Source organism: Globicephala melas, chromosome 11, assembly GCF_963455315.2.
Source record: "Globicephala melas chromosome 11, mGloMel1.2, whole genome shotgun sequence".
Taxonomy (NCBI): domain Eukaryota; kingdom Metazoa; phylum Chordata; class Mammalia; order Artiodactyla; family Delphinidae; genus Globicephala; species Globicephala melas.
The window spans coordinates 55,183,169-55,205,176 of NC_083324.2; the positions used below are offsets into that span (position 1 = coordinate 55,183,169).

The 22,008-nt window shown below is 39.7% G+C and overlaps 1 protein-coding gene across 1 annotated transcript in view; it reads right to left on the reverse strand.

Annotated features, from left to right (window-relative positions):
* The window catches only part of LOC132598118 (synapsin-2-like), a 679,754-nt gene that overhangs the window by 424,569 nt on the left and 233,177 nt on the right, over positions 1-22,008 (reverse strand). The window lies entirely within an intron of this gene.

Sequence of the window (22,008 nt, forward strand, 5' to 3'; positions counted from 1 at the left end):
ATAATTTCACCCGTGTTGCTCTCCATCCACATCCATCCACATTCCATATCATTTTCCTCCTTCAACATTTCCTTTTAGTGATGATTGTCATCCTTTTAGTTGCCCCTACATGCCAAGCCCTTTTCCTTGCATTTGGCTCTTGCACGTGCCATTTACCTCCTGTTAGATGTTTCCCCCCCTTGAAATGGCTAGTTCCCTATTCTTCCCATCTCACTTTACATGTTACCTCCTCAGAGAAGCCTTCCCAGATTGCCCTCCTTGATCTTTTCCACCTGGGACATTGTTTTGTTCACTCAGTGTCTTGTATAATGCTTGACACTTAGTCAGTGCTTAATAAATATGATTTAAATAAATGAATAAATGATTAAGAGAATTTCTTTACATGAGAGAGCCACTGTAATTAGGATGATACTTTTATATGCTGTTTCTTGTCAATTTATAAGTCAACTGTCACCCAAGCTTTATAGTGAAACAGGTGGAGTTTTTCATGAAGCAAAGAGTTATTTTTACTCCCCAAAGGGAGAAAAATTCAGGACTAATTCTGGCAGAGAAAGTGCTAGTAAGGTCAATTTAACAAAGGGAGAGAACAGAAATAGCTAACAGGAGGGATTGCTTTATCTATTGTGGAGTAGACGTGAACTCCTTCTTGGTCCCGACTGTAAAATCTACCTAGCTCACTAATGCATTTTGAGAATATCAAGAAGTGCGAAATCTTGCATCTAGATTCACATGGATTAAGCCAGTGCTTGGGGCCACCTATGAAGCCTGATCTCATAGACAAAGGAACCAGAGAGTGAGGGAGACAGTGACATCCTTACAGCCATGTGAAAGGAAAGGATTTTTAGAACAAGGTACAAAATGCAAAAAACATAAAAGAAAACTTGATACCTTTGAATACATTGAAATTAAAATTACTTCTAAAACCCACATGAACAAAAGGAAAAGACAAGCCACAGACTGGAAAATGCATTTACTGTGCGTATCACCAACAATGTTTTAGTATCCAGAGTATATAAAGAACGCCAACATTTCTCCTTGGAGAACAATTCCACAATATCTGGTAACGTTGAAGATATTCATATCCAAAAACATAGAAATTCCATTGTAGTCTGAGCCTCTGAAGAACACTTATATGTGGAAAAATGGATAAGGATGTTCTTTGCAGCATTGTTTGTGATAGTGAAAACCTGGAAACATCCTAAGAAAATAGATAAATAAATTATGGCAAAATCAGACAAAAGAAAACTATAGAGTATTTATAAAATTTTAAAACATGCCTGCCAAAACTATGTACCATTTATAGATATGTGTATTAAAAATATGAAAACGTGCATGAGAATAAAAAACATCACATTCATGAGAATGGTTCTTTCTGGAAAGGAAGGCAAAGGAATGGAATCAGCAAATCTGAGGAAAACAATGACGATCTATGAGTGGAAGGGGCATCCATGGGGGCTTGTTATGTTTGCACTAAAGTCATTTGCATATGTGTAAAGTCTCTAAAAATTACACTAAAAATGTTAAGACTTAGGAAATAAATATAAAGAGAAAAAATGTGGAATAAAGTAAGACGAAACCTGGGCTGAGGTTAACAAACAAAACCCACACTGTATACTACCACCCACATGGCAAAAAAGGATTCTAACTCTAGGACATTTATTGAAATAATCACATAAACTGTGTTCTCAATTGTAGGAAGGTGAGTTCTGGCATGTAAACCATGGCACTGCATAGAGTCAAAACTTTAGAACCCCCCATTTTGGGGGTGTCAGCAACTATTGCAACCCCTCTGCTTACCCAGGGAGGAGCAGAAATCAGCCTCTGACTCCACCTCTTGCAATGTAGATGGCAAGAGGGGTGAAGTAGCTTGCCTGGTGGACATATTTCTGAGTTAGTCTGACAGAAGAGGCATAAAGTGCATCTCTAAAAGCAAATGAAATTATATTGTCATAAACAGGTAAAAGCTCTGGATGGGGCACAGCAAGCCCAGTGAATCACTCCAGGCTGCTCTCTTTGCCTAAAATAATCCAGGATCTTTTCTGCTAAAGGAAGCCATGAATTTTTCTGCTCCCCAAGCAGCAAGAGCACACCTCCACCCTGTTGGCTGTGAGAAAACCTCCTAAGATAGACGGGAGGGGAAAATAAAATAGAGCAAGAATTTGGACTCTGAGGAGAAAAAATATGGGTCATGTTTTTGTCTCATTCTGCTCATCTTTGGAGAAATGAAATTCACTTTGAGTCAACTAGGGATTTAACCTCCTTGTAAAGAGGCCAAGATTTTATCATAATATAAAACCTGACACAATTACAATTGAATTTAAACCAGAGGTGTTTTGGTCTTTATTTTTCCCGGAAGCTCTGACAGACACTAGTGCCCATAAGAAATGAGCAATATAAAAAGACATTCTTTCTTTACAATAGGTCAGGACACTTCGCTTCACTTCCTCATCTTTTCCCAGTAGCCAGTAGCCTTGGCAATTCTTGGGCAATGGGGGCTCATCCTGGGGGTACCCCAGCTCTCCAGGAAGACATTCAGACTCATGTGCCTCCTTTGCTCAATTCCTGATGGCCAGGGTAAATGGGACCTGGATCCCCAAAGAAGTGTTGCCACTACCCCAACATCCAGAGCCTAGAGACAGGAAACTTTCATGGTGGTGAGTATCATGTCACCCCTGCTTTCCACAGAGAGTGGCAGGCTGTGATATCTCCATTTAGAAACAGGTCACCCAGATTGTGATGACATATATTTACATTTCAAACTACTTCCAGCAAAGCTTGTGTAATCTAAATGAACGTGACACCCTTGGGGAAGATAATTCCTCAATGTGAGGACACTCCAGCGGTAGTTAGTTGACATTTATTCAGAAGACCACACACCAGAGACGGCATCCACAAGGCTTCAGCTAGCTTGATCTCTGATCAACCCAGAAGTGTGCTAATTAGCGTCATGAATGTTATAAATGGATTGTCATCGGTGAAATCAATAGTTTGTTAATAAGCATAATGGGTATCAGATATGGGCTTTCCTTTGTGAAAATGACAGTCTTCAAGATACAAGGATGGGTTAGAATATGGCAGATATATTCCTACTCTTACATGAACAGAGAATTTTAAAAACTCTAGCACACCACCTACCCTTAGTAATAGCTCCCTACGTTTAATTCCTACTTCGTCCTGGGATGCTGGTTTAGAAGATTCTTGATCATTTGATTCTAAAAAGAAAAATGGTGAAAAAATGTATGCCACAGAATATTTCACATTTGCCTTAAGTGAAATTTTCATACCAGGTGATTTGGGAGTGGACAAAAGGACAGAGAACCAGGATTTCATTAAGTTTATAGAACTTTGGGCTTGCTTGTTTTAGATTTTAGATGTATGGAAGAATGCTGTTTGAGACTTGTTTTCCTTATAGCTCATAGAGATACAGGGAGGGAAATAGCGAATCTTAACATCTCTAATACTAAAAGGAAGCTAGTTGTGCATAGCCAATTAGGTTTAAGTCAGCTTTTAGCATAAGGACTAAGGCAGACTCAAATAATGACTCAAAGAGAAAGCAGAATTGGAAAAGACCGATGTATGTAATCGGTCAATAAATGACTGATGGGAAAAGAGAGTTAGAGACAGGGGGACTTATAGGGACAAAGAGAAGTAAAAAAAGAAAAATAATTGAAGGTACCAACCCGGAATGGGAATGATAGGAAATATGGAAAACAAACAGGTAATATGAAAATATATATTCAAAGCTTGGGAATAAGATAAAATCATGACCGCACCTCCTTTCAATGTCAGAGGATTATTGTCTAGCCAGACGTCCCCAGGATTATTTAATTTTCTGGGAGAAGTTACCTTTGTTTGATTAGCTATTTCCCTTGATTAGGAATTGTAATCTTTGAAGTTAAATGTTAACTTTAGATTTTCTCTGATACAAACGCAAATGATACCTGAACGCTAGAAATGGTAATGCCAAGATGACCATTTTTATCACTTATATGTTCACCATTTTACCAGCTTTATTGCCCTGAAGGAAGTAGACAAATTTTGTATCTAAATTTAACAATCTTATTCCAGGAGTAATTCTTTCAGGGCCTATATAAAATGAGATTTTCAAATTCTCTTTGAATCAGCTTTAACATCCTGCTGGTTCCCTCATTAATGAATTAAATAAATCTTTGATATGATCGTCATGTTTTAATTTTAATTATACTTGTGTATAAAGTTGGAAGAGTTGCCAACACGTTTATATGTAGCTTCCAATGGCTCAAAGCGTCAAGAGACAGATTGTTGTCTTATTATTGCTCTCCAAATACCTACAGGGAAAGATATTACATGTTCTCTTTGGGTGGAAATATTTTCATTCGCATTTCACAAAGAAGAAAACTGAGCTTGAAGAGGTGAAGTACATTTGCCTTCATTAAAAGTACCAGAGTGTGTACTCAGAAGGATGCCTGAGTCTTTTGCCCAAGTTATACAACCTTTAGATTCCATGAATAGAATTAGAAAATGAAATTAAAGAGTCGCCACATAAACACACTTCTATCTGAAGCAGCCTCTTAGTGCAACTGCTCTGTGTTGCTCCAGGCACTTTGCAGAAGCTTCTAGTGCTGTCTAGCAAAGACTTCTGCTGCCTGAGGCTGATTTTCCTTCCTCTGTGAGATGATCTGCATTCTTATCAAGAAAGCACGTTTTATGGGCTCCTCCCACAGCTCTCTCCTAATAGCCGGATAAAATAATCTTGGCTTTGGTTCTAACTAGGGCATTTGGGGGAACAATGCAATTACTATTGCAATTTTGGAATTGTCAGCGAACGAAAGAAAATACGTCCAAGAAGAGCAAAATGTTCTAAAACCAACATTCTCCCCGTTTTGAGACCAAGGTTTTAAAAAGTTACATATTCCTCATTTTTTCACTTTCTTTCTTCCTTTAGAACTTGCAGATTAATTTTGATAGACAGAGAGAGGACAGGAAAGTCAGAACTTCAACAAGACTCCCAAAGAGGAGAGAGATGCTGAGAAAGGACCCTTTTATTATCAACTCATCCCATTTGTTGTATTTTTCTGGGCGTCCTGCTAGATATATCCACTTATGGAATTTAGCGTCTATTTATAAAGACAACATGAACATAGAGCAGACAGTTCAATCGTTCAGTATGAAATGTTGTGAGACAGACCCTAAATGTTATAGAAATTCAGAAAGATGTGGGTGGGGTGGGGCAGGGGAAACCAGGTCATCTGTCAACACAGGTAATTGTGAATGTAGAGATCAAAGTCCATGGGGGTCGCCAGTAATTTGTAATGTGGCCAAGCAAGAAATAAAGATTTCCAAGGGCAAGGTAGATCAGTTTGCAGAGTTTGTCTTATGTAATAATAATAATAATAAAGTCCTATTTATTGAGTTCTTACTTTTTGCCAGGTATAGTAAGTATCAATTCACACATATGTCATGTGTAGCTAATTTCATTTGGTCCTCAGTCTGTGAGATAGATAAAATTACACCCATTTTACAGATGAGAAGACTGACATGCTGCCCAAGATCTTAACCGGGGGTTACTGAATTCATTCCCTGTGTGTGTTCATGTGGAGGGGGGACAGTACATGTGTGCCTGGGTGGAGGTGGGACAATCAATCGCGTGGTGAATTTGCAAGGCACTGAGGAACAACAGGCGTTAGAGAATAACTTTGGATTTTTTTCTTCGGTCCACGGTGTGATTAAATCAGGATGCAGGATAGAAAAGCAGAGAGAGGGAAAGGAGAACCTAGATTGTAATACACATTTCTTGCCAAAAGATTAGTTCCTTCTATTTAAAAAATATGTCTTTATTGCCTTCATATAGTTATATGCTTTATAATTTTTGTTTTAATTATAAATTTTGGTTAAATGTAAACCAATCATAAAGAGTTATTTGGGAAATTACTGTATAATTTTAAAAGCATTTTAAATACTTTTTTTGGTCCTAGTAATGCTGTGAGATGGGAAGGGCAGGGATCACTTCATCCTTTGTACAGAGGAGGGAAATGGGGTAGAAAGTTTCAGTGTCCCTCTTTCTCTGTCCTCAGTGGCCATGAACAACATCATTACTTGTCCACTAGAGTCAAACACACCAAACATTTAAAAATTGTATTTTATATATAAAATAGATAATTAATAAGGACCTACTATAGAGCACAGGGAACTCTGCTCAGTACCCTGTAATGACCTATATGGGAATGGGGTCTAGAAGAGAGTGGATATATGTGTACGTATAACTGACTCACTTTGCTGTACAGCAGAAACTAACCCAACATTGTAAATCAACTACACTCCAATAAAATTTTTAAAATATAAAGATAAAAATAAAAATCACCCTTGAGTTCTCTCTTTTCTGTATGGTCTCACTCCAATCAGCCACCATGACCAACAGCCGTCCATCGCTTTAATAATGATGAAATGCAATGCCTCCACCCTCTGTTTAGATCAATTGTGACACCACCATTACTCTCCTCCAACAACCCGAACTGACCATCTTGCCTCCAGTCTCACTAACAGCCAATGCCTTTCACCACTACGGCCAGTGGGAGTTTTATGAAATGTCCATCTGATGCTCTCTTAGCCACCACATCAAATGATTTGGGTTTTTTATGAGTATATACAAACTCCTGGGTAGAGCATGCAAGCCCCTTCATGGTCCAGCCCTCATGAAACCCCAAAGTCTTATTCCTTACTGTTTGCCGTCTGCTCACCAACCCTTAGTCATACATCCACCCCGGGCACCGTATCTTCCAGATGCACCAAATACTTCCTGCTGGCCCCAGAGACCTCACCCTGGAAATCTTCCCGTGTGTTGTTCTGTGTGCCTGGAATACCCTTCCTTCTTGTCCACACAGGTCTTTGGATTTCACTTGCTACGTCTCCTTCCCCAGAAAGCCTTTCTAACTCCCCCAGACTAGAATCAGATGACTTTCTGTATATACTTAACCATGTCATAGCACTCATTACTCTCGCACCACGCTGTTTTCCTGTTTGTCAATCTCATCGCTAGACTCCAAAGATATCATCACATGCTTCTGTTCCTCTGCCATCCATTCCTTTCATACCTCTTAAGATACATTAAGATACATATACATCTTTATACATTAAAAGGGCTTTATTGGGTAAAGCCTTCAACTGGGCTCTAGGGAACAAAAGACATATAAAATATGTTTCTTTTCCTTGAGGGAGTTTTTTTAGGAAACTTGAAAAAAGAAAATTTTTTTTCAAAGAAAAATAACATGTACCAGATGTAGTAAGTTGAATGACGGCTCCACACAAGATATGTCCACTCAGAACGTGCTCTTATTTGGAAAAAGAAAGGGTCTTTGCAGATGTAATCAAGTTAGGGATCTTTACATGAGATCATCCTGGCTGATCTGAGGGGGGCCTAAATTCAATGGCAAGTGTCCTTACCAGTGGAGAAGATTCTAAGAGAAGAGGAGAAATACAGGAGAAGGCGATATGAAGACAGAGGCAGAGGATGGAGTAATGAACAAGCCAAGGATTGTCAGCTGCCCCCAGAGGCCAGGGGAGAGAAGCCGGGGACAGATTCTCCCCCAGAGCTTCCAGGAGAGCCAGCCCCATTGACACCTTGATTTTGGACTTCTGGCCTCTGGAACTAAGAGGGGATATATTTCTGTTGTTTGAAGGCTTCCAGTTTGTGGTAATTTGTTACAGCAGCCATAGGCAACTAATACACCAGATAATAACAATAACAAGAAAGCAAGACCTCACTTATTTTTAGTGCTTTTGCACATGTTAACTCAGTTCCAACGATTCAATATGTGATCTTTTCCTTTTCCTTGCACACATTTTCCGATCATCAGACTTTAGTGACATGCAATAAAGATGCAGTAAGTACTTCATAAGCATTGATTGACAGGTAACTATATTTTGTGTGATAAGAGAGATACTACCGCAAGCAGAACAAAAGTGCAAATACAGAAATGTGTGCCTCCCTTACCTCTAAAGGGGGAAAAAATCTATCAGCAATAGGAAAGAACTATCAAAGGTACATGATATCAAGGATCTAAATGGGGAAACATTAAGTCACAGCACAAGCTCTTTTGTGACAGTGTAAAAGTATAAATTTTTCACCAAGTTAGAAAATAAATATCTACCACCTTGTCCAAGTTACACGAGCTCCTCCAACATTTTAATCATGCTCCACAGTGATCTCCAATTCAAGACAGATACATTAGTAACCAATATATTCAGAACTATTTAGGATTTTAACAGTGGAGAAAAGAGTTTCTTTTCCAAAAAAAAAATTTAAAATGGGCAAACAAAAGAGGGAAAAAATATACAGTAGACACTATTGCCTGGAACTGAAGGAGATAAGTGAAAAAGGGGAGCCAAATTTTTCTTCTTTTATGATTTGAAGTTTGATAGCTTACACCGTTACTTGGTACCAAATGCTGTCCTTCCCACTGAGGGAAACAGTCCCTGAACTGAGGGAACTTACATTCTGGTGCTGCTCTTACAAAACTACAAAACAAAGCATTATGTAAATCTGTAATAGAAAGAGCAATGCCATCATCATCTTCTGCATAATATTAACAGTTAATTAGCATTGAGTGCTTATTATGTAATAGGCACTTTTCTAGGCTCTTTTCTTTTCTTTTTTTATTTTATATTGGAGTATAGTTGATTTACACTGTTAAATGTGTTAGTTTCAGGTGTACAGCCAAATGATTCAGTTACACATACACATATATCGATTCTTTTGCAAATTCTTTCCCATTTATAGGCTTTTTTCAAGTTAATTTATTCAATACAACAAACTACTATCACTCTATTTTACAGAGGAGGAAACAGGCACAGAGAAATGAAGTAAATTGCCCACTGGTTGATAAATGGGAAGTGGTAGAGACAGGATTGAAATCCAGCAGCCTGGTCCAGAGCTCTGGGTTTCAGTTACTATATTATCTTGCAACGAGATGCTATAAGAGTAACTTAGAACAACTGTTAACAATCATTTTACGGAATTAATTAATCAGTCTTTAGTCCACAGCACACAGCACAAATTCAATAACAACCTCAGTCTCATACTCACCATTTGAAAAAAATGTGGAAAATAAGAATACTTATTTTGCAGGATTCATGTGAGGATTCAAGACTAGAATGGCTTGTAAATCAACTATACTCCAATATAAAATAAAAATTTAGGGCTTCCCTAGTGGCAAAGTGGTTGAGAGTCCGCCTGCCGATGCAAGGGACACGGGTTCGTGCCCCAGTCCTGGAAGATCCCACATGCCATGGAGTGGCTGGGCCCGTGAGCCATGGCCGCTGAGCCTGCGCGTCCAGAGCCTGTGCTCCGCAATGGGAGAGGCCGCAACAGTGAGAGGCCCGTGTACTGCAAAAAATAAAAATAAATAAATAAATAAAATTTTTTAAAAAAGGACTAGGATGGGTGTGAATGTACCAGAACAAAAAAAAAAAAAAAAAAAGGATTTTAATAAACATTGAGTTTAAAATAATTATACACAGACTATTCTATGGACTCTTCTTTACCTTTAAAGCATTAGCTTAAAATTGTGCTGAAAATGTGTAAAGATAATAGTGAAACCTCCAAAGTATATAATAAATCCATAAGTCATTTCCTATAGCAAAAAGAAAAGCTATATTTTCATGAAACTGTCATATTTTCCTCCTGGGCACACAGGAAAACTACATTTCACGGCCCAACTGGTATCTGAGAGGAGCCATGAGCTCTTTCCTAGTTAATGGATCTGAAAGAATGTGACATATACCACATCTAGATCTGGCCTCTAAAACCTGCACTTCTGCATCTAATGTATCAGCTCTGTCAGACAAATCCTCCTACTGAGGGCAACTGGAAAAAGTAGATGGAATGGGAAACAAAGAAAAACAAAACTAAAAACTTCTCTTCAAAGCAATCAGAGAGGAGGAGCTTCAAGATGGCGGAGGAGTAAGATGCGGAGATCACCTTCCTCCCCACAAATACATCAGAAATACATCTACATGTGGAACAACTCCTACAGAACACCTTTTGAACGCTGGCAGAAGACCTCAGACCTCCCCAAAAGAAAGAAACTCCCCAAGTACACGGGTAGGGCAAAAGAAAAAAGAAAAAACAGAGACAAAAGAATAGGGACTGGACTTGCACCAGTGGGAAGGAGCTGTGAAGGAGGAAAGGTTTCCACACACTAGGAAGCCCCTTCGCAGGCAGAGACTGCGGGTGGCGGAGCGGGGAAGCTTCGGAGCCAAGGAGGAGAGTGCAGCAACAGCGGTGTGGAGGGCAAGGCAGAGAGATTCCCTCACAGAGGATCGGTGTTGACGGGCACTCACCAGCCCGAGAGGCTTGTCTGCTCACCCGCCGGGGCGGGTGGGGCTGGGAGCTGAGGCTCGGGCTTCGGTAGGAGTGCAGGGAGAGGACTGAGGTTGGCTGCGTGAACACAGCCTGAAGGGGCTAGTGCGCCACAGCTAGCTGGGAGGGAGTCTGGAAAAAAGTCTGGAGTTGCCGAAGAGGCAAGAGACGTTTTCTTGCCTCTTTGTTGCCTGGAGCACGAGGAGAGGAGATTAAGAGCGCTGTTTAAAGGAGCTCCAGAGACGGACGCGAGCCTCGGCTATCAGAGCGGATGCCAGAAATGGGCATGAGATGCTAAGGCCGCTGCTGCCGTCACCAAGAAGCCTGTGTGTGAGCACAGGTCACTATCCACACCTCCATCCCGGGAGCCTGTGCAGCCCTGATCAGGGTCCCGTGATCCAGGGACAATTTCCCCGAGAGAACGCACGGCACGCCTCAGGCTGATGCAACATCACGCTGGCCTCTGCCACCGCAGGCTTGCCCCACATCCATACCCCTTCCTCCCCCCGGCCTGAGTGAGCCAGAGCCCCCGAATCAGCTACACCCTTAACCCCGTCCTGTCTGAGCGAAGAACAGATGCCCTCCAGCGACCTACCCACAGAGGTGGGGCCAAATCCAAAGCTGAACCCCGGGAGCTGTGCAAACAAAGAAGAGAAATGGAAATCTCTCCAAGCAGCCTCAGGAGCAGAGGATTAAATGTCCACAATCAACTTGATGTATCCTGCATCTGTGGAATACCTGAATAGACAACGAATCATACCAAATTGAGGAGGTAGACTTTGGGAGCAACGATATAGATACATTTTTCCATTTTTCTCTTTTTGTAAGTGTGTATGTGTATGTTTCTATGTGTGATTTTGTCTGTATAGCTTTGCTTTTACCATTTGTCCTAGGGTTCTGTCTGTCTGGTGTTTTTATTTGTTTGTTTTTAAATTTTTCTTAATAATTATTTTTTATTTTAATTACTTTATTTTACTTTATTTTGACTTCTTTTTTTTCTCCCTTTTATTCTGAGCCATGTGGATGACAGGCTCTTGGTTCTCCAGACAGGCGTCAGGGCTGTGCCTCTGAGGTGGGAGAGCCAAGTTCAGGACACTGGTCCACAAGAGGCCTCCCAGCTCCACATAATATCAAATGGGGACAATCTCGCAGAGATCTCCATCTCAACGCCAAGACCCAGCTCCACTCAATGACCAGCAAGCTACAGTGCTGGACACCCTATACCAAACAACTAGCAAGACAGGAAGAAAAACCCACCCATTAGCAGAGAGGCTGCCTAAAATCCTAATAAGGTCACAGACATCCCAAAACACCACCAGACATGGACCTGCCCACCAAAAAGACAAGATCCAGCCTTATCCACCAGAACACAGGCACTAGTCCCCTCCACCAGGAAGCCTACACAACCCACTGAACCAACTTTAGTCAGTGGGGACAGACACCAAAAACTACAGGAGTTACAAACCTGCAGGTTGCAAAAAGGAGACCCCAAACACAGTAAGTGAAGCAAAATGAGAAGACAGAAAAACACATAGCAGATGAAGGAGCAAAGTAGAAACCCACCAGACCTAACAAATGAAGAGGAAATAGGCAGTCTACCTGAAAAAGAATTCAGAATAATGATAGTAAAGATGATCCAATATCCTGGAAATAGAATGGAGAAAATACAAGAAAGGTTTAACAAGGACCTAGAAGAACTAAAGAGCAAACAAACAGTGATGAACAACACAATAAATGAAATTAAAAATTCTCTAAAAGTGATCAATAGCAGAATAACTGAGGCAGAAGAACGGATAAGTGACCTGGAAGATAAAATAGTGGAAATAACTACTGCAGAGCAGAATAAAGAAAAATGAATGAAAAGAATTGAGGACAGTCTCAGAGAACTCTGGGAAAACATTAAACACATCAACATTCGAATTGTAGGGGTCCCAGAAGAAGAGAAAAAGAAAGGGACTGAGAAAATATTTGAAGACAATATAGTTGAAAACTTCCCTAATATGGAAAAGGAAATAGTTAATCAACTCCAGGAAGCACAGAGAGTACCATACAGGATAAATCCAAGGAGAAACATGCCAAGACACATATTAATCAAACTATCAAAAATTAAACACAGAGAAAAAATAGCAAAAGCACCAAAGGAAAAACAACAAATAATATACAAGGGAATCTTCATAAGGTTAACAGCTGATCTTTCAGCAAAAACTCTGCAAGCCAGAAGGGAGTGGCAGGACTTATTTAACGTGATGAAGGACAAAAACCTACAGCCAAGATTACTCTACCCAGCAAGGATCTCATTTAGATTTGACAGACAAATTAAAATCTTTACAGACAAGCAAAACCTAAGCAAATTCAGCATCACCAAACCAGCTTTACAACAAATGCTAAAGGAACTTCTCTAGGCAGGAAATACAAGAGAAGGAAAAGACTTACAAGAACAAACCCAAAACAATGAAGAAAATGATAATAGGAACATACATATCGATAATTATCTTAAATGTAAATGGATTAAATGCTCCAACCAAAATACATAGACTGGCTGAATGGATACAACAACAAGACCCGTATATATGCTGTCTACAAGAGACCCACTTCAGACCTAGGGACACATACAGACTAAAAGTGAGGGGATGGAAAAAGATATTCCATGCAAAAGGAAATCAAAAGAAAGCTGGAGTAGCAAGTCTCATATCAGACAAAATAGACTTTAAAGCAAAGACTATTACAAGATACAGAGAAAGACACTACATAATGATCAACAATCAATCCAAGAAGAAGATATAACAATTGTAAATATTTATGCACCCAACATAGGATCACCTCAATACATAATGCAAATACTAACAGTCATAAAAGGGGAAATCGACAGTAACACAATCATAGTAGGGGACTTTAACACCCCACTTTCACCAATGGACATATGATCCAAAATGAAAATAAATAAAGAAACACAGGCTTTAAATGATACATTAAATGAGATGGACTTAATTGATATTTATAGGACATTCCATCCAAAAACAACAGAATACACATTCTTCTCAAGGGTCCATGGGACATTCTCCAGGATAGATCATATCATGGGCCACAAATCAAGCCTTCGTAAATTTAAGAAAATTGAAATCACATCAAGTATCTTTTCTGACCACAACGCTATGGGGCTAGATATCAACTACAGGAAAAAATCTGTAAAAAATACAAACACAGGGAGGCTAAACAATAAACTACTTAATAACCAAGAGATCACTGAAGAAATCAAAGGGGAAAACCAAAAATACCAAGAAAAAAATGACAAGAAAACATGACGGCCCAAAACCTATGGGATGCAGCAAAAGCAGTTCTAAGAGGGAAGCTTAGAGCAATACAATCCTACCTTAAGAAACAAGAAACATCTCAAATAAACAACCTAACCTTACACCTAGAGCAATTAGAGAAAGAAGAACAAAAAAACCACAAAGTTAGCAGAATGAAAGAAATGAAGATCTGATCAGAAATAAATGAAAAAGAAATTAAATGATAGCAATGATCAATAAAACTAAAAGCTGGTTCTTTGAGAAGATAAACAAAATTGATAAACCATTAGCCAGACTCATCAAGAAAAAAAGGGAGAAGACTCACATCAATAGAATTAGAAATGAAAAAGGAGAAGAGAAGTAGCAAATGACACTGCAGAAATACAAAGGATCATGCAAGATTACTACAAGCAACTATATACCAATAAAGTGGACAACCTTGAAGAAATGGAAAAATACTTAGAAAAGCACAACCTTCGGAGACTGAACCAGGAATAAATAGAAAATAGGAACACACCAATCACAAGCACTGAAATTGAAACTGTGATTAAAAATCTTCCAAAAAACAGAAGCCCAGGAACAGATGGCTTCACAGGTGAATTCTATCAAACATTTAGAGAAGAGCTAACACCTATCCTTCTCAAACTCTTCCAAAATATAGCAGAGAGAGGAACACTCCCAAACTCATTCTACGAGGTCACCATCACCCTGATACCAAAACCAGACAAAGATGTCACAAAGAAAGAAAACTACATGCCAATATCACTGATGAACATAGATGCAAAAATCCTCAACAAAATACTAGCAAACAGAATCCAACAGTACGTTAAAAGGATCATACACCATGATCAAGTGGGGTTTATCGCAGGAATGCAAGGATTCTTCAATATATGCAAATCGATCAATGTGATAAGCCATATTAACAAACTGAAGGAGAAAAACCATATGATCATCTCAATAGATGAAGAGAAAGCTTTTGACAAAATTCAACACCCATTTATGAAAAAACTCTCCAGAAAGTAGGCATAGAGGGAACTTACCTCAACATAATAAAGGCCATATATGACAAACCCACAGTCAACATCATCCTCAATGGTGAAAAACTGAAACCATTTTCACTAAGATCAGGAACAAGACAAGATTGCTCACTCTCACCACTATTATTCAACACAGTTTTGGAAGTTTTAGCCACAGTAACCAGAGAAGAAAAAGAAATAAACGGAATCCAAATTGGAAAAGAAGTAAAGCTGTCACTGTTTGCAGATGACATGATACTATACATAGAGAAACCTAAAGATGCTACCAGAAAACTACTAGAGCTAATCAATGAATTTGGTAAAGTAGCAGCATACAAAATTAATGCACAGATATCTCTTGCATTCCTATACACTAATGATGAAAAATCTGAAAGTGAAATTGAGAAAACACTCCCATTACCACTGCAACTAAAAGAATAAAATATCTAGGAATAAAGCTACCTAAGGAGACAAAAGGCCTGTATGCAGAAAACTATAAAACATTGATGAAAGAAATTAAAGATGATACAAATAGGTAGAGAGATATACCATGTTCTTGGATTAGAAGAATCAACATTATGAAAATGACTCTACTACCCAAAGCAATCCACAGATTCAATGCAATCCCTATCAAACTACCACTGGCATTTTTTCACAGAACTAGAACAAAAAATTTGTATGCAAACACAAAAGACCCTCAATAGCCACAGCAATCTTGAGAAAGAAAAACAGAGCTGGAGAAATCAGGCTCCTGGACTTCAGACTATACTACAAAACTACAGTAATCAAGACAGTATGGTATTGGCACAAAAACAGATATATAAATCCATAGAACAGGATAGAAAGCCCAGAGATAAACCCATGCACATATGGTCATCTTATTTTTGAGAAAGGAGGCAAGAATATACAGTGGAGAAAAGACAGCCTCTTCAATAAGTGGTGCTGGGAAAACTGGACAGCTACATGTAAAAGAATGAAGTTAGAACACTCCCTAACACCAGACACAAAAATAAACTCAAAATGGATTAAAGACCTAAATGGAAGGCCAGAAACTATCAAACCATTAGAGGAAAAGACAGGCAGAGCACTCTATGACATAAATTACAGCAAGGTCCTTTTTGACCCACCTCCTCAAGAAATGGAAATAAAAACAAAAATAAACAAATGGGACCTAATGAAACTTCAAAGCTTTTGCACATCAAGGGAAACCATAGACAAGACCAAAAGACAACCCTCAGAATGGGAGGAAATACTTGCAAATGAAGCAACTGACAAAGGATTAATCTCCAAAATTTACAAGCAGCTCAATATCAAAAAACAAACAACCCAATCCAAAAATGGGCAGAAGACCTGAATAGACATTTCTCCAAAGAAGACATACAGATTGCCAACAAACCCATGAAAGAATGCTCAACATCATTAATCATTAGGGAAATGCAAATCAAAACTACAATGAGATATCATCTCACACCAGTCAGAATGGCCATAATCAAAAAATCTAGAAACAATAAATGCTGGAAAGGGTGTGGAGAAAAGGGAACCCTCTTGCACTGTTGGTGGGAATGTAAATTGATACAGCCTCTATGGAGAACAGTATGGAGGTTCCTTAAAAAACTACAAATAGAACTACAATACGACCCAGGAATCCCACTACTGGGCATATACCCTGAGAAAACCATAATTCAAAGAGAGTCATGTACCAAAATGTTCATTGCAGCTCTATTTACAAAAGCCAGGACATGGAAGCAACCTAAGTGTCCATCAACAGATGAATGGATAAAGAAGATGTGGCACATATATACAATGGAATATTACTCAGCCATAAAAGGAAACCAAACTGAGTTTTTTGTAGTGAGGTGGATGGACCTAGAGCCTGCCATACAGAGTGAAGTAAGTCAGAAAGAGAAAAACAAATACCATATGCTAACACATATATATGGCATCTAAGAAAAAAAAAGGTCATGAAGAACCTAGGGGCAAGATGGGAATAAAGATGCAGACCTACTAGAAAATGGACTTGAGGATACGGGGAGGGGGAAGTGTTAGCTGACAAAGTGAGAGGGTGGCATGGACATATATACACTACCAAACATAAAATAGATAGCTAGTTGGAAGCAGCCGCATAGCACAGGGAGATCAGCTCAGTGCTTTGTGACCACCTAGAGGGGTGGGATAGGGAGGGTGGGAGGGAGGGAGATGCAAGAGGGAAGAGATATGGGGACATATGTATATGTATACCTGATTCACTTTGTTATAAAGCAGAAACTAACACACTATTGTAAAGCAAGTATACTCCCATAGAAATGTTAAAAAAACAAAAAAAGCAACCAAAGATGTTTGAAGGCATTGCAGAGTTATCAGGACAGATGGAACTGAATGACCATGATGCTACTGACCAGAAACAAGAAATCACTGAGGTGAGAATAGCTTTCTACACCACCTCTGTCAATCTAATCATCTATCAGTGTACATAACAAATTGGCATATTTGGAGAAAAACAGCAGAAAGCAGCTGCCAGCTAAGCAGACCTACTGACCTTGTGTCATGCTAGGGGGGAACCAAATCAGAAGTTTAGGGCTCATCTGGTACAAATCTCTACAGAATTACACTCCATGGTTACAATAAAGCAGATCTTACAAGAATTGAAATGCAACCTCAAATCAGCTCTAATCTGTTAGCCAGAAACTAAACAAAATCCTTTCTGGAGAAAGAAAACAGCATCCATAGACTCTAACATTTATTAAATACAACTTCCAGCATTCAGTTCAGAATTACCAGGCATATAAAGAGACAGAAGAGAAAAGGCAATGAAAAGAAACAGACATTAGGGTGATGCAGATACATGAGCTACCAGACACGGACTTAAAATAACTGACTTTTATGTTTAAGAAAATAGTCAAGATGATAATTTCACCAGAGAACTTGAATCTATGACAAATTAAGGAAATTCTAGAATTAAAAAAAATACAATTACTGAAGTTAAGAATACAGCTTAGAATTCCATACAAAGTGAATACCTCAAAAGTGAAGGTGAGGAGGGTGTAAAGAGTTTGGAAGTTGTCACTCTTTCCCAAGAACAAGTAAAAACTAAACACACTAAAAAATCAGCAACTCTTCTTGGATCCATAAGAGAGGGGAGGACAAAGGGCAAACTGCTACCCCCAAGTTTGGAGAGACAGGACATACAGATCATCATCGTTTTTCAGAGCAGAGAAAGAGGAAATTGCTGCAGGACGAGTACCAGGGTAGGAAGACCTGACCTGTCATTGATGAATTGCTGGAGGCTCACTGTGGAGAACTCCCAGAGTTAAATCCTCCAGCGGACCCAGTCACAGGGGGACCCCACAACACTGTGAGATTTATCTCCAGGGACTCCACCAGATTCTCATGTAAATACCTGAGAAAAAGTCCCTCAGGCTTCTTCCAGGGAGAGGGAATCATGAACAACCATTTTGAAATATAAAAGAGCTCTCTGTTCTTCTTAACAAGGGCTGCCCTCAGGGAAAGCTACAGTCGACCCTTGAACAATACGGGGTTTAAGAGCACCTACCCCACTTGCAGTAAAAAACCCTCATATAACTTTACTGTTGGCCCTCCAGTATCTATGGTTCTGCATCTGCATATTCAACCAACCACAGATCATGTAGAACTGTAGTGGAAAAACCCACGTATAAGTGGACCCTGCAGATCAAACCCACGTGGTTCGAGGGTCAGCTGTATTTTAGCAGAGCCTAACCTGCTGAGGGCATTATCAGAGCCTAACCGACCTGGGGAAAGGGAAATCCCTAACTCCAGCCACTCAAGCCATCCTCTCCCACCTAAGTGGTGAGAAAACTGAGAAACACTTGTGCGTTCACAGTCCAGAGGCACAGGCTCACTGGGAGCCTGAGATCTAGAATGCTTCCCCTCCCCCCACACCTCACCCCCACATCACTAAAGATCTACTCACAGCAGTTCCTCTTACCCAGTACATCATGGCCAGCTATAAAGAAAGAATCATAAGACATACAAAAAGGCAAAAAAATGCAATTTGAAGAGACAGAGCAAGCATCAGAGAACCAGACATAGCAGGGATGTTGGAATCATCAGACAGGGAATTTTAAACAACTATGATTACTATGCTAAAGTATCTAATGGATAAAGTAGATAGCAGGCAAGAACAGATGGGCAATGCTAGCAGAGAGACGGAAATCCTAAGAAAGAACCAAAAAGAAATTTTATAGATTAAACAAAAACAACAACAAACCTCTGTAAGAGAAATAAAGAATGGCTTTGACATGCTCATCAGTAGACCGGACACAGCTGAGGAAAGACTCATCGAGATAGAGGATATTTCAATAGAAATCTCAAAAACTGAAAAACAAAGGGGACACAGACTGAAAAGACAGAACAGAATTCCAGGGACTGTGGACAACTACAAAAGGTGTAACAGATGTGTAATGGGAATACCAGAAGGAGAAGAAAGGGAGAAAGGAACAGAAGAAATATTTGCAACAATAAAGACTGAGAATTTCCCCCAAATTAATGCCAGACACCAAACTACAGCTCCGGGAAGCTCAGAGAACACCAAGGAGAAAAGATGTCAAAAATCTACACCTAGGAATACCATTCTCAACTACAGAAAATAATGATACGGAAAAAATCCTGAAAGAAGCCAGAGGGAAAACATATTACCTACAGAGGAACAAAGATCAGAACTGCATCCAACTTTGCCTCAAACAAGAAGAGTGGAGTGAAATTTTTTAAATCTTGAGAGAAAAGCAGTGAAGGTGAAATAAGACATTTCACAATGAATGGAAACTGACGAATTTGCAAATACACGAGTTTTTATATTTTATCTTTTTATGTATTACATGAGTTTTTATGTATTACCTGAGTGTTTTATTTTCTGAAAATTCATCAATCTATATACATGACATGATAAAATTTTATTTTTAAAAAAGGTCTGCAGATGGGCTTCCTTGGTGGCGCAGTGGTTGACAGTCCGCCTGCCGATGCAGGGGACACGGGTTTGTGCCCCGGTCCGGGAGGATCCCACTTGCCGTGGAGCGGCTGGGCCCATGAGCCATGGCTGCTGAGCCTGCACGTCCGAGGCCTGTGCTCCACAACGGAAGAGGCCACAACAGTGAGAGGCCCACACACCGCGGAAAAAAAAAAAAAAAAAGGTCTACAGAATGATGAGTGAAGATTGATAAACAGTGAAGCTTTAATGACTATATCCAGCCTCTCCCACTAAACTGACCACCAGCCACCAGCTCAAGTTCAATGTTTTAAGAACTGGGCAATTTAAAAAAGTGTTGCATTTATGATATTTCATAAACCCTCCTGAGATGGTCTGCTTGCTCTTTCCTTGTCTCTGTGCTGAAGGCAGAGGATGTTGTGGAGGACTTGAGTCACAGCTGCCAGATCAAGGAAATCCACTGTGGACTTCTTGTGAATGAGACATAAGCTTTCACAATATTTCAAGGCTGTGACAGCGTTTAGCCTCACCTAATTCATTGCTCTTAGAAGTTTCCAGGTAAACCAAATCACCAAAGCCTCAACAATGAAAAGGCAGAGTGGCAGACAATGTAACATGTTCAACAAGTACCGTTCTGGGCAAAACTCTCTGCTGATAATAACTACAATGTCTCAAGCCTTCATCACCAGCCTTGAACAATGTTAACTTCTTCACATATGGTATTTCATTTAATTTCTACAACCACCCTTTCAAGTGAGTATGATCATCATCTTTCTATAGGTAAAGGTAAATGAGGCCCAGACCCCCATTTAGAAAGTGATCTGTTCCAGGATCCACTCCATTCTAGACTCAAAGCAGGTCTGTCTTAGCCCAGAGCCTGTGAATTCCATTAAACCAGCATTTCTCATGCTGAGCAATCTGATGACTGCAGTCTGATTTCTTAAGGGACCCTGTGACTTAGGAAGTTACTGTAACTCTCTGAGCCTCTGTTTTCTCATCCATAATTCTCAAATAAAGATAGTAAAACGGGGATTTTTATAAAGGAAGGTTATAAGGTGTTTGGAATAGCCTGGTTGCATGGGAGTTGTCTAACACTGGTTAGCTACTGTTTTATTAATGTGGGTGTGATTATTGAGTAAGTAGATGATCCAAGGAAAATTTTAAAAGGTTAGGGAGGTCCATGATCAAATAAATTTGGTAAATCCTGGAGTGACAAAATTCAACAGGTCTTGTATGTAGGACAGTGACTCTCCAAGTAGGAAAAGTAAACTACACAGTGTTTCCAGCACTTATTTGCAGAGAAAATATTTTTTTTCAGAGCATATTTATTAACACCATTAATTCATTGAACAGACATTTATGGCACTGATACAATGGCAAACACAACTTGCACAGTTCCTCCCTCATGAAGCTGGAGGACAGCAGGGGAAAGATACAAAAACAAGTGAAAAACAAATTTAAAAGTTACAAACCATGAAGAATTCTATGAGATGGAACGTGAGTGTACCTTTGAAGGCTAGGAAAGCATGGAGAGAAAGGAGGTATTCCAGGGGAGGGGCAGGGTACTGGGGACAGGAAAATAACCCATGAAAAATTTTCATGGAGATCAGAACCGATCTCAATCTAACAGCTTTAACCCTGTTTGTTGTTTTCAAAGACTGATACTTAATCCCAACAGAAGCTATGTCCACTTAGGACAATTATGTCATTTGCCCAGTTACCTTATTGTTGCTATGATAATCAAAACACAGAATGGTACAAATAGAGAAATTAGAGACTTTAGTACAAACATGAATTATGCAGATAAGGAAACCTAAGCCTGGAGAGGTTAACTGACTAGAACCCCATCTCTGGGTGCCCTAGACCCACACTATTGTGGTTCATTATTCATCGTTTTCTGAACTAGAAAAAAGCAAACATTCATCAAGCTTGGTACAATGCTAGGTGCTGTGGGGACTAAAGTGAATAATAACACAATCTCTCACTCTAGGGTACTTAGAGTGCTGTTGGGGGAATCTGGTTGAAATATAGGAAAATAACATGATCAAGTTGAAATAGGAGCTCAGGGGAGCAAGAGAATAGAAAGAACAGATAGTGCTTCACAAGGTCCAATGAATCTAGAAGGAATAATTATTTTACAAGTTTAGAGGAGGGTTTGGGATACCAGGGGAAGTCTTTTGCAAGAGATCAATCCTGAGTTAGCTGTAGAGATTCTGGAAGGATTTGAGAGGCGGAGTGAAAGAGAAGGTTTCCAAATGAGGGTGATGAATGCGTTATGGAGGGAGGGGTGGTGTGCTGTGCCTGGATTGGGGGAGGTGGTAACCAGCATGGGTGCAGCCAAGCAGAGGGTGGGAAACTCCAGCCCAGCCAAAATATCAGTTCAGTGGGTCACTGGTCATTGGTGTA